The sequence below is a fragment of the Meles meles genome, chromosome 5, assembly GCF_922984935.1.
Source record: "Meles meles chromosome 5, mMelMel3.1 paternal haplotype, whole genome shotgun sequence".
NCBI classification, from domain to species: Eukaryota; Metazoa; Chordata; class Mammalia; order Carnivora; family Mustelidae; genus Meles; species Meles meles.
The window spans coordinates 77,538,898-77,553,330 of record NC_060070.1 but is presented as its reverse complement, the minus strand read 5'-3'; the positions used below and the strand labels follow the sequence as shown (position 1 = coordinate 77,553,330).

Sequence of the window (14,433 nt, the reverse complement as noted above, 5' to 3'; positions counted from 1 at the left end):
TGTATCCATCGGACTAAAGTGTTTTCATAAAAGATCCAGCATATTGAAAAAATGGAGAAGCACCCATTTTGAAAACATGTTACTTTCATTTCATTAAAGGTATTTTTAAAAGAAGCGTTTCTCTTATAATAATTCTAGTAGAGAATAAAGAGGGGAAATTGAAGATGGAAATGGGTTTTAAGTGTGGTTAATTTGACTGCTTTCTTTTTATAAACCCTTAATGAGTATTGATACCTAATCAGTTTCAACCTAGGACTAAAATTCTCAGCAGTCAACAATTTGGAATAGTTCCTAAAATTTTCAAGAACTGACTTCAGATTAATTCAAGAAATGTGTTTTCAGGAAACCAAATGTTCATATTTCCATTCTGTTCCTACAATTTGATGCAAATAGCTGTAACTCTCTGTCAGAGTCTCAGCATTGAGGCCTATTGGTTAATCCAGAGTTTAGATACCCTCTTCCAAGCCTCCAAGTGGTTCCATTGTGTTTGAATCTTCTAAACAATCTTCCTGGCCCCGCTAAGGATCTGAAATGGGAGGACTGGAAAAATACTTCTATGCTCATGGTACTATCATGGATAGTTGCCTAGGCAGCTATATTTACTCTGAGGAAAAAATCAGAGCTGGGCATCTTTTTTCTTTTTTGTGGTTTCCAAAAATATTCATAATGATTGGAATTTCAAGACAAAGGATGAGATCTATTGCTCTGTAAAGGAAAATTTAAGGAAAAATTCCAAAGAGAAATATGTGTTTCTTCTTCACTTTCCAATCATACTAGAAAGGAGGAAGCAGTATCGGTGATTAATTTAGAGGAGGTACTTTTTCAATCACAGTAATACATGATGTAAAATCGGGAATACACAGCACATAGTTTGTTATTTTGTGTGTTAAAAGAAATGATGGTCCTGTCACTAAAAACAGCATTTGTGTAACACTCTTCAATATGTCAAGTGTTATGTCAGGCTTTGGAAATTTTAAGATTAGTAATACACAAGCTTTTACCTCTAGGAATTTACCATCTAGTAGGGAAAAACAAATATGTAACATGTAAGTATAACAAAACTCTGTAGAGTGTATATTGTGGGGAGATGAGACAGGGACCAGGAATGGTTTCATTGAAAAAGACACTTTTGAGTGTGATCTTCAAAGATGAATAGATATTGTTGGGTCACCGATAAGAGTAAGGTGATCTGAGGCAAAAGATGATAAAGTACCACGACACATCACAGCCTGCCATGTCAGGGGCAGAGCTGCCAGATTAATATGACTGAGTTGTATCTGTATGTCCTGAGAAGATTGGAAAAGAGAGCACGAGTGAGTCAGTAGACAAACGGTCATGCCAGGGGAAGGACTTTGGACTTTTGCATAGCATGACGGCAAATCAACTGGCAGGTAGTTTATGAAAAAAGAATAACATAATCAGGAATGTGCTTTAGAAAAATCACATTGGTATCAATATGAAAGAAAGTCTTTGATGAGAGACAAGATGCGGGAAAGGGAGTCTAGTTAGGACATCATGAAAATGACAGATACTAGATGATGAAGGTTTGGACATCTCTGTATTAGAGATGGAGCAGCTAGATTTGGTAAGAAACATGCTAAAAGGAAGTAGTTCCTTGGTGATGAATGCATACTATGTAAGAGAAGGACTGACAGATTCCTGGGTTTCTGGTAAGAATGAATGGATAAATGGAAATGCCATTTGAGGAAAGTAGAATGGGGATGGGACAACTGGTTCTGTTTAGACAGGTCAAGATAAGATGCCTAATGAAGGCACATGAGAAGATATCTCACAAGCACTTGTCTTATGCACAAAAGCCTTATTCAAAGATTAGGAAGGGTAATAGATGTATGCATTCTAAAATATATGGACTCTACAACCTATGTGAGTTCATTCAAATATTATCATTTTGTGTCTTTGTGCCAACTCCTTGGTGAAGGGCAAGTCCAAATTTCATATGGGAATTGAGCTTTCCTTAAACTATAATGTTTGATTTCATTTCACAATGATATCAGTGCATTTTCATCTTCAGAAAATACTGACACACAACATCTCCTGGACAGATAATCAGTATCTCTCCAGAAGAGTAACTCCCAGAGGGGATCCCAGACATGCCAGTTCCATAAGATATACTGCTCAGAAAGATTCCAAAGCCAAGTAAGTTTGATACTAAAAATGTAGGATGCGTATTTACATATTAACAACTCCGAGGGCTTTGTGGTAAAGTATGTTTGATTTTTCCTAATCCACAATGTTGTTTTAACCATACTACTTGTGTGAGACCAGATGCAAATCAAAGCAAGAAACTAGAAAGATTTTTACAGTTTTATAATGCTCACAGTTGCCCAGGAAGAACACAGCACACCATACAAGGCCACTGGGAAGGGTCATGAGGCAGAGAGAGAGGGCAGAACTGTTGGCCAAGCACCTTTATTGTGGTTTCCTCAGAAAGGCCTGGGCAAGGCAGCATCAACAGGTTTAGGGTTGGCTAGCTAAGTTGGAACCCTTGTTCACTGTGACTATGAGAGGAGATGGTCTGGGGGCACCTGAATTCTCCAGATGTTTTAAGCAAGCCAGGGTTGACTTGGGAATAACCAATGGTCGTTTTGTTGATGTGAAAGCATTAAGTTACAGAAATTAGAAGTATAGTTAATATCCCGACATTTGAACGCAAAATACTTCTTCATAAGAAATCTTAATATTCCAGAGAATTAGAAGGCTGAGGAACTCAGTTTAGGGAATTCCAACCTCTGTCAAGTTTTGGCCAAAGCAATGTAAATCCAAGGGGATATGAAGTCACAAATATCTTTTGGAAGGTTAGGTTTCTATTTCAAGCACCTAATAAACTATTTTCCAAAAAACTCCAAAAAATAGTGCTTACATCGTTATGTGTATTTTAACCATAGCCCCTTATCTGCCTTTATTAATACAAGTCCCAAGTAGACTCCTCATAAACAAGTTTTTCAACTTTAGTCTTTTTGCTCAGTGGTTTACATGAACTACACCCAAAAAGACTGATTTGTACACCCAAAAAGACTGATCCTTATCTTAGATATTTGTGGGACCCCTAACAAGCCCAGAGGAAATGCTCATTTGGGCCAGTTCTGTGTCCGACCAGTTCATTTACTATAGTCCTTTACGCACAGGAGTGAATTGTGAGTATTCGTAGAACACGATGTTTTGGATTGATAGTTCCCTTGTATTTTTGCTTCCATTATTTGTCTGTATGGTCCCCTGTGGACACTGCCTAAATCCTCAGGTTGGAAATTTCTGTCTAATTTTTGGTAATCATATTCTAGAGAAAATTCTTTTGATCTCTTAAAAGCATTCTGGCTTGGCAAAAAAGAATAAATGCTCTCAGAAAGTAAGGCCTGAAGTATGGGAGAAGTTGATTGTATGTGTAAACAGAGAAGGGGGCTCGGGACGTGTCCATTCTTACCTGCTGTGGATCTGCAAAGGAACATTCAGTTAGCAGCAGACTGGCAGGAGGCCGTGCTAGCCACCTGCTTGCCAAATTGTAAGTTTTCACTCCTAAGAGCCTCATGAAGAACAGAGGACAGTATTAGTTCTACAACTGTGCTGAAAACAGGCAGTAGAGCAAGAGATAAGGACCCAATTTTGGAAACTGGAAAACTAAGGTATTCTTGACATCAATACAGAACTGACCAGCTATGTGTTCCATTTTGATATTGAGGCCTTAGTCGCCAGGGGAGCGGGGGAGCTGTGGGACCAGAAGCCTCCAAGGAACTATGGAAAATGTTTAGGTTCCAGAAGCAAACTCTGCCACTTCACTGCATGAAATAGCCATCCATCATCAGTGAGCTAGAGGGAGTTAGACCAGAGGCACACCCAATGCCTGAGAATTTGTTTCCTTATATCTCCTTTTAAACGGGATCTCATTTACTTTTGTGAAGCCCAGCTCAACAGATAGGTAGAGAGATGAGAGATATATAGGTAAGATCAGTAGATATGCTTTAGTACAAAGGTATTTTGGTTTCCAGTGAAAAAGCCTGGACCTTGAAGTTTACATCTCCGGCCCTTCAGTTCTGGAAGCCAGAGGCACAGCCTGACAGGCCGGCAGCGGGCAAACGCACAGGACAGCACTGCCATCTGCTGTGCCTTCCCGGAGACAGCCGCAGCCCTGGGAGCAGAGTGCTTCCTGGGAGCAGGAAGACGGGGGGCACTCTGCACCCCCCCCACCTCCCGTATAGTAGTCGCCTAGGGCTGCAGTAACAAAATACCACAGACTGGGTGGCTTAAACAACACAAATTTATTTTCTCACAGTCCTTGAGGCTAGAAGTCCAAGATCAAATTATTGGCAGGTTTGCTTTAAGCCTCTGTCCTGGCTTCTCACTCTGTCCTCACAGGACCATCTCTCTGTGTGGACACACCCCTGGCGTCTCTTCCTCTTTTTTTTTTTTTCCTTTTTTTTTTAGATTTTTATTTATTTATTTGAGAGAGAGAGAGAGCATGTGTGCAAACATGGAGGAGGGACAGAGGAAAAAGCAGATTCCCCTATGAGTGGGAAATCCCAACAACGGACTCAATCCCAGGACCCTGGGATTATGACCTGAGCCGGAGGTAGGCATTAACCAACTGAGCCACCCAGGTGTCCTGTGTCTTCTTCTTATAAGGACACCAGTCCTACTGGATTAGGGCCCCACCCATATGGCCTCATTTAAAATTAATTGCCTTGGGGCACCTGGGTGGCTCAGTGGGTTAAAGCCTCTGCCTTCGGCTCAGGTCATGACCCCAGAGTCCTGGGATCCAGCCCCGCCTCAGGCGCTCTCCTCAGCCGGGAGCCTGCTTCCCCCTTTCTCTGCCTGCCTCTCTGCCTACTTCTGATCTCTGTCTGTCGAATAAATAAATAAAATCTTTAAAGAAAAAAAAGATAAAAATAAAAACATAAAATTAATTGCCTCTTTTAAAGGCCCTACCAAATACAATCCTACTGGGGGGTTAGGCCTTTAACATATAAATGGGGGGGACAGATTTCAGATCCAACATTCCATATCAAAACACACACACACACACACACACACACACACACACACACAAACACACCATGTGGCTCCCGGACCTTTGACCATCCCTACAGGGCATAGATTGGGGCAAGCAGTGGCCCCCAGCCCATCAAACACATGTGGGTAAAAGGTTCCAGGCTGAACTAGTTCCCACCTCCCTGGTTCCATGCTCTCTAAGGAGTTCCCGGTCAGACCCCGAGCCTTGGCATGGGGTCATCTCCCTTCAGATGAGAAGCTTCTCACCAGAAAAAAACCTGGGAGCCTGCTCCAGAGGGTGTGCCTTGACACTCGAACCCTATTCAAGTGAGGAAACCATTGCCACATACTTTTATATATTTGTTCATGAAAAGGCAGCGATATTTCTTAGGAGGAAAGACTTTCTCCAGGAGAGCGGGCGACCCTTGCTGCACTGTCTTTGTGGCGAGGCTCTTCCCTGTATCATGTTGCCAACCACGCTGCGTTTTCCTTATGACCTCCAGTCCTTTTTATTCTCCCCCACATGTTCTCTTTTACAATATTCTGTGAAAGAAATGAAATGTTCCAAGGTTCTCAGTCTGGAATGCCTTTTATGATCTGTGTAGCTCCTCTCTCACCTAATCCCTAGCTCTCTGCCCCACAGCTGGATGTCCACTTACAGGGACAGAATGAAAAACTTCCCTCTCAGCCTCGTTAGCACTGTGAGATGTGACAATTAAAAGGAAGACAGGCAGCCATGGAAAATAGCACCAATCCAGAATAGAAAAAAAAAAATCATATGATTTCTCAATTTTTATTATATTTTCTCATAAACCTTTTATTTAATAGTTAAACTAAAACGAAACATCAATCCTCTAGAAAACGGATCCGTTTCTCTTTAGTAATCACTATCTTTTCAAAAAGAGATTCGCATATTTTCAAGTGTTACTAAATATTCAAATCACCCCTAGAAAGATTCAGAATGTCATTTAAAAATAATATCCTAAAGGGACCTGTTTTGAAAAAAATATTGAAAAATGAATTCTAGATGTTTAAACTTATAGATACACACAAGTACAAACCCACCAACCAAGCAGAAATGCATAAAAACCTGTCCTGAATTCTCTAAATTCAAGTGGCCTTTGGATAAAAGTCACAATCGATTTATAGAAACGTTCATTTGAAAAGCAAACCACAGGAAATTATTCACTTCTCTGAGGCTAATAATTTTCTGTTATTTTTGTTTGATTTTTCTTCTAAAGGCTGCTGGCCTACACTTGTGTGTATTGAACTCCATTCTGTATGTTTTGATCATTTTTCATCAGTTCATCAGGATCATTGGGTTTGAAGGCAATTCTTTGAACACAATCACACACACTCTCACTTTTGGGGGAGGTAGAAGAGGCAGCAGGGAGGAATACTACCCTTATAAAAAATATTTGTTTCTTCCTGTTTATTAAGAAATGTAAGTTAACTGCAGAACATATAGAAAATACAAACCACACACACACACACACACACACACACACAAAATTAGAATGACCCCACAATTTCAAATTCTGTTTCTCCATTAACATTTCAGTGTATTATATGGCTCCTAGTCTTCCTTCCTTCTTCCCTTTCTTCCTTTTCCTCTCCCTCCTTTTTTCCTTCCCTTCCTCCCTCCCTCCCTTCCTCCCTCCCATCTTCCCTCCCTCCCTTCCTATTGTCTGTCTATCATCTATGGATCATCTCTCTTTCTTCCCTTTCCTTTCCTTTCCTTTCTTCGTATCTGGTAGTTAGGGTTATACTATACAGTCTGTTTGGTAATCTAGGTTTTCTTTCTTGTTATTTATAAATCACTCTTCAAACTTAACCTAAAGAGTAGACAATCAGCAGTTCAAAAAAGGTGCCTCATTCTTTGTTATCAGATTGACAGAGTTAAGATAATATTATGTCTGTTTTACTTTTGGTGTATCATACTCAAGCAATCAAATGAGAGAATACTATATTGTGAGTATGGCACTGTTTTATTGTCTTTTTAAAACATTTCTTTTGTGATTTTCAAGGTGACTGAGTGAAATAATCTTGTGCACATCTGCTAGCCTCCCACAAAACCCAAACTTGGCATTTCTTTCCCCATTTCTGAACAGAATCACATATTATGAAAGCCTAGAGCCCCAAATTTCTCATATCTACCTATGCTGTACAGAATTATAGTGAGGCCAGGGTAAAAGGCATCACCTTGCTCCTTCCCCAACCCCCCAAAACCACAGAAGCTCGGCTTCTATTTAATTTTACAACTTTTACAAGTTTCTGCTTAAGATTTCTTTTGGACTAGGAACACTGCAGACTTTAAAATGATGGAAAACTGTTGTCTACCACTCTTTTAACACCTTAATTTTGTCGACCCATAAAGATTAGATGACTTGCCCAAGGTCACTGAGCTTATTCCTGAACTTGTGACACCCCTGCCGCACATATGGACTCCCTCAGGATGAGGAATATTAATTAGCCAGTGCCCCTCCAGGACCACACCTGTCTTGACCACTGCTATATCCTCAGCATCTAGCACATCTCCAACCTGGAGCAGGACTCAATAAGATCTGGGAAATAAATGAATCAACCAATCAGCTCTCCTCAAACACTTCTTGGATTATCTGGTAACTGGTAAGGAATGTGACATCTCCTTAGACCCCAGTTTATTCTAAGTAAATGAATAATCAATTATAATAAAGCACTTCCGTCGTTTTCTAAGCAAATGACAGAAAAGGATGGGATGGAGACTTGCTGCCATATGTAAAAAGGAAAGACTGAATAAATAATCCACACCTGAAACGAATGCTGACATAGGCATATGCCTCCCGTCAATCACATGCAGGTTTCTATCAGCCGCAACAGCATTCCCTACCAGCGAAATACAGTTTTTTGTTTGTTTGTTTGTTTGTTTACAGCATAACAGTGTTCATTGTTTTGGCATCACACCCAGTGCTCCATGCAGTACGTGCCCTCCCTATTACCCACCACCTGGTTCGAGGAACCAGGTGAAATACAGTTTTAACATTACATTGTCTTCCCGGTTAGCGGCTGGTACTGGTCTCTTTTTTCAGCCTTCTGTTAAATTCCTCCCTCTTGTGGTCACGGAAGGGAAAACAGATGAGCTTTATTTTTAACTTCGGATGTTCAGGTGAAAGTTGCGTCTGATTCCTCAAAGTTCACTTCTTATTTTCCCCTTTTTCTCACAATGCCTCCCCCGTTGTATCATGCTGCATTCCACTTATGCCCACACATGTACGTGCGTGCACACATACACATCATAATCATCTTTACAAGAATTTCAAGTCCCTGAGTCAAAAATGCAGGGGAAGAAAATTGATTTGTTCCCTGCCCTCTATTGGTTCAGAAGGACCGGGACTTTGTTTCTAACGAATCACTTTGAGGTAACGATATTCAGACCAGCACAAAGGAAGATCCTTTCCTGGGGTAATAAAGGAAGTATTTTATGCACAAGATACGTCTGCCTGGAGAACTGAAGTTATCCAATACGCTTCAGGTTGTCTTAATCAGCCTCCATGGAAAAGAAAGCCAGAGAATGAATGGAAGGAGGAGCGGTGACATTGTAACAGAAACGATTAAAAGAAAAACCTTCCCCTCTGATTATCCTGCTTCATCTTCCAATTCTGCGGTACCCAGGCCACCTGTAATGGACTCACACCATCTCTCTGGACTTGCATCGATAATGACATGACAAAGAAGGCAGCTAAGGGGCAGGAAAATAACATACTTTTAATACCACAATGTAGATACACGGGCCAACAAAATAAAGTTCCCGAGATCCCATAGTCCTATCTTCGAAAGAACAAACGAGAGCAAGACAAAGAGCCAGCTCAGGACACGGAGCGCTAAAAGCCCTCCAGAGCTGAGCTGTGCTGGTCAAGAAGGCTCAAGATTCTGCGCTGTCTTTTGATAAATGGTGCTGGCAGGTGCCCACTTTATTACGTGCACTTGCGCTTCCGCTGGGGAAGTGGCTTCTAATAGAGACAGAGGACTGGGCTTCGCGATCTCCTTCCAAACAGCAGGAGCATGAAAACCAATATGTCTCTAAGGATGGCCACCAGGTATGCAGGAGGAAAACCTCTGAGCACAGCAACCTTCCACGTAGCCTCTGGACGAGTGCCTTGTAAATAAGGGAGCAGAGGGCAAACCCGCAGTCCTGTGTGACATTTGAATGAGGCTGCTTTAGCAGTCAGGACTCCCCGAGGATTGGCTGCTGTTGTGTGGCAGGAAGTGGGGGAGAAACAAACTTAAAGCTCACAGGAGGTGAGGTTTGTTTAAATAATAGAAAGTAATTAGACTGAAGACAAAAATCAGTGATGGCATTTTATAATTACAATTAATTTAAAGGTTAATTTCCTTTGGTGCTAAAATCTTATTTAAAACATTTACCAGGAAAGGAAATTAGGATGTTGCTATCAAGAGGCATAGAGTGCTTCTGGGAATCCATGCCTATTATCACTTGAAAATTAGGTTAGGCCCAAAGTGGGAATTTCAATTCATTTTTGTGTATAATGGATGGTGGTCAGGCCCAGAGCCGGTGAGGTTGGCTGGGGCAGGCAGTGCAAGATTTGCTTTTTTTTGTTTGTTTATGAGATTAATTGCAAATGTTTCCAACAAAGGAGCCTAGTTTATACATGAACAATCCTGATGTGAAAAGAAAATTGGATATGGATTGCTTGTTCCCTTTGTAACTAATGAAGTTGATGTTAAGGAATTCCCGAAAGCAGAAAAGCGAAGGGAAGCGCAGAGTAACATCCATACGCCTTCGTCTCGGAAGTGAATGGAATCCGGGGACAGTGTTTCTGTTGGCTCCAAACCTGCCAATCCTGTTCCCTTCTCCCAGTTCCCACATTTTCTTTTCATCACCCTGTTTCTCAACTGGACATTGTCATGCCTCAGGTTCCAAATGCTGTGTGTGTGTGTGTGTATGTGTGTAAATATATAAATGTAAAATACGCATATACCTCATATACCCTACAGTATATACACATGCTATTCAGCAGCTCATCTCCCTGGGAACTTGCTTAATAAAATCAATGCGTAACAGTCAGAGAGAAATAACTTCTTCACAATAATTTTTCCCACTCACTATGCCTGTGTAGATTTGCTCATTTTAAATATTTCATTGCTATCATTGGTCTGTAAAACCATCCAAGAAATATGGAACTGTGCAGAATCTTAGAGCTGTAAGCAATATTAGCAATGGCCTACTTTAATCCCCTCATTTTACAGTTGAGGAAAGGGATACTTGAATTGACTTTCTCTAAGTTAAACAGTCATTTAGAGGCAGAACTGGGAATAGAACCTAAGTCTCCTGATTTAAATATGTTTTCCACATCACTTCTCTGAGATAATCAAGATAGATTCTTTCAACACATATTTATCAATAACCACTCTGTGGGAGGCTGTGTGTTATCACTAGGAGTGTGATGGGGAACCAAGCAGGTACCACCTTGCTTTCATGGTGCTTAGAGTCAAGGGTGCATTTCACACGAAGAACGACTGTAACTCATAGTGAGAATTCAGGCTAGGCGAGGAGGTGGGGTGGGAATGCACCCCACGTGTCTCATCCGATGAGAAGACTAGCAAATTCTTCCCTCAAACGATGACATTTTGGCTGAAATCTAAGGAGATGTCAGAGGGGTATGTCGAATTTAACAAAAATAGGTGTGCCTTTGCTAGAGAGGACTACTTTCTACTACAAACCCTATCGACCAAATGTACACCACAATTCACACAGGAATAAACTGAAGTGTTTTTAATGAGCTCAATAGAGCAAATCTCGTTTCAGCTTTCACAAACATCAATAAAAATGTTAGAATAAGTACTGGACATTCTCTTTCTTTAAATTGCTACTGTCCTTCTAAAGAGAGGATTAATTTCAGCTCCAGAGTTTTGTGATTTTCCTTTCTGGAGCATGCAAAAGGAAGCAAATATTATGTTAGCAAGGATTATAAGGCAAGGCATGCATGTTTTTTTATTTTTTTCAATATGCTTGCATACATAAATGGGTCCACCCCCTAATTGAAACCTCTTCTTTTAAATGGGCCGTGCATTCTAAGTACATCCTGGATGTCAGCGGGGAAGACATGCCCAACCATGTCTAACTTGCCCACCTATAGCTTGTAATAACGGTTCTCTCCGAGTTCAACTGAAAGGCATGTCATATCTAATTGAAAGCAAGACTGAGAGGGAAGAACGAAATGTATTGGTGAATCCAGTCCATCCAAATGGTGTAGCACAAAGTGAGACCAGGTACCCCGAAGGTGAAGTTTGCTCAGTTATTTCATCCCATTCTGTATGCTTCTCTACATCTATTGAAGGCATTAAACGTGCCTAGATACATAATTTTCTGACTCTAGCTTTACAGTTTCTTTTTTTTTAAGATTTTATTTATTTATTTGTCAGAGAGAGAGAGACAGAGAGAGAAAGATCACAAGTAGGCAGAGAGGTAGGCAGAGGCAGAGGGAGAAGCAGGCTCCCTGCCGAGCAAGGAGCCAGATATGGGACTCGGATCCCAGGACGCTGGGATCATGACCTGAGCCGAAGGCAGCTGCTTAACCAACTGAGCCACCCAGGCATCCCTAGCTTTACAATTTCTTGACCTTCTCAGCACTTACCACTCTTGTTACCACTCACTTCATCTACCCCTTAATTTCCTTCCTCAAAGAGGCTAATTTGGGTCACCTTCACTATGTAGAAAAGAGACTTCTCCAAAATGACAAATTAAAAATTCTCTGCCTGACTGTTAACTCCTGTTTTTTTGTTGTTTTGTTTTCCTCTTCCACTTTCTTCCTCTATCTCCCTCCTCGAAAAACTTCCCTTCATCCTTACTTAGGAATTTCACTCCACAGGAACCTTTGTTTTTCTCATTCTTTGAATCGTTCCACTTCTCATCTCTGTCCCGTACAGTCATGGCAACGATGCCCTTACCGGCCCCCTGCACGTGAATCATGCTTGGATTTTCAACAACCACACTTGATGAGGCTCAGGCTCAGGCTCAGGCTCACTTTCTCCACTGCTAATCCTGGGTTGCTGCACATAGCTGGAGAAGGTCTCCAAACACTCCAAACATGGCTGGATGCTCTCTACTGCTCAATGACACTTTCACTTCCTCCTGTGGACTTTCCTCAGGACCTGTTCCAAACCTAGGCATGGGTTCTGAACCTAAGCTAGTACTCAAACCAAGAAAGTTAAGGCTATCAAACATGAAAACCTTCCATTTTTCTCCCAGAACCTGAAAAACTCTCTATACTGGAAATTATACTTTTGTATCCTTACAACCCTACCTAAATCTGAGAGGAACAGTTACAGCTTTTTTCTTCCTCAGTAATCCTTCACCAAACACTGAGCTCATCCTCTCTGCCTGATCCAGAAGGATAAGCTTTCAGGCTCTTCATTCTGGTGTACTCCACTGGATAGTTCCTTTGGCCTATCTACAGGTTGAAACCTCAGAGACCACAAACAAGGCTGGTCCCAGCCTGTCTCTGGCCTTTTAAATAATATACAAGGTGATTTCCAAAAAAAATAAAATAAAAAATAAATACTTGAAGTATGAAAACTCAGTTCCATATAGATTCCCCGCCCCCCCCCTTTTTTTTTTCGAAATTATGTCACATAAGATATTCCTGTTGCTTGTGAGACCACAGTTAACCAACACAGTGGTCAGTTGATGGGTTTCCATAGACCTACCTCAGCTCTCCTCAGCTTCTGCTGATGACCCAATACTATGTCATTCCACACAATAACTCTTGGAAATTCTAATACACAGTTCTCACCCTCTCAGTAAAAAACCTAAATATGCATTTTAAATATTTTCTTCGCGGGGCACCCGCATGGCTCAGTTGGTTAATCAGGTCATGATCCTAGGGTGCTGGGATCGAGCCCCACATTGGGCTCCCCCCTCAGTGGTGAGCCTGCTTCTTCCTCTCCCTTTGCCTGCCTCTCTGCCTACTTGTGCTCCCTATCTCTCTGTTAAATAAATAAACAAAATCTTTTTAAAAAAATTATTTTCTTCGCATAATTCCCCTTCAAAAAAGATGAGATCCTAAATCTGTCCATGGTGTATCTTTAAAGGCGTTCATCTAAGTATGGCATAGAACACTTCATTCTGTCAATGATCTTATGAAGTTGGAATTATTTCATTATCCCCACTTTAGGGAGGACGAAAGTCAGGCTCAGAGTAGCTGTGACCTTCTCGTGGGTACAATGCTATTAAGAAGTGAATTTACTGCATGGAGCACTGGGTGTGATGCCAAAACAATGAACACTGTTATGCTGTAAATAAACAACAACAACAACAACAACAAAAAGAAGTGAATTTACAACCCGAGCCAGGTCTTCTGACTCCAAAGCTCTTTTTTTTTTTTTTAAATATTTTATTTATTTGACAGACAGAGATCACAAGCAAGCAGAGAGGCAGGCAGAGAGAGAGGGAGCAGGCTTCCTGCTGAGCAGAGAGCCCGATGCGGGGCTCGATCCCAGGACCCTGAGATCATGACCTGAGCGGAAGGCAGAGGCTCTAACCCACTGAGCCACCCAGGTGCCCCCTGACTCCAAAGCTCTTAATCCTTACCCTACTTCACCCTTCCCTGTGATGTATCCAGGGGTGACTTACACTATTGGAGAATTGTTTGATAATATCATCCTGGTGCCCCCAGAAAACCAGCATGTGTTTCTTCAAATCTCCCAAAGGTACTATGTTCCCTCAAACCAGGCAGAAATAGGCAAGAGCAGAAAGACAGAATACTTCGTCGTGTGGAACTTATATTTTATTTTTTATTTAGTTTTCAAAACCAAAAGCTTTATGTGGTTGCTCAGGCTATTTCAAACAAAAGAAATATTTCTTCTGCTGTGATACCATTGTAGTGATTGCTTTTCGCTTTTATTTTTTGGCATATGTAATTGCATTTGGTACGGAGTGTAAAATATTGAAGATCTGGTTCTAATACAACTAAGAGAGAAACATGAAAATAAGACCCTGAGAAAATACATCTGCTGAGCAAGGTTAGGAAGTGAAGTATCTGCACTGATTTAGCTCCTAAGTCTCATTTCATTCAGTGTGAGCTCTGCCTGTCAGAAGCCCTCTCTATTATGAGTCATTTTAGTGACCTTAAAGCAGCAACAGGATAAAGTACCCCTACAAAGGGTTGTTTCCCTAATCAGAAAAAGAAAGAAGAAAAAAAGGTAACTCAGCATCCACTCAGGGATTTTAGCCCAGACCAAACCCCTCAGGTTCACACAGTAAGCTGAATTGCTGCTACCAAGCAAGTCTGTGTGGGAGAAAGGTGGTTCTTTTGAATTTGGCCTACACTGGGTTATGCTCTAAATTTCTTTTGTGCAACTGGAGATAAGTACCCTTGAAATTCTCACCTGCAGAGAAAATGGATATACACTCTGTTTTCATAGGCCCACACA

At 41.2% G+C, this 14,433-nt stretch overlaps 1 protein-coding gene across 2 annotated transcripts in view; it reads left to right on the top strand.

Annotated features, from left to right (window-relative positions):
* NKAIN2 (sodium/potassium transporting ATPase interacting 2) overlaps nt 1-14,433 on the top strand; it is a 1,028,170-nt gene that overhangs the window by 1,001,215 nt on the left and 12,522 nt on the right. The gene's annotated exons all lie outside the window — the stretch shown is intronic.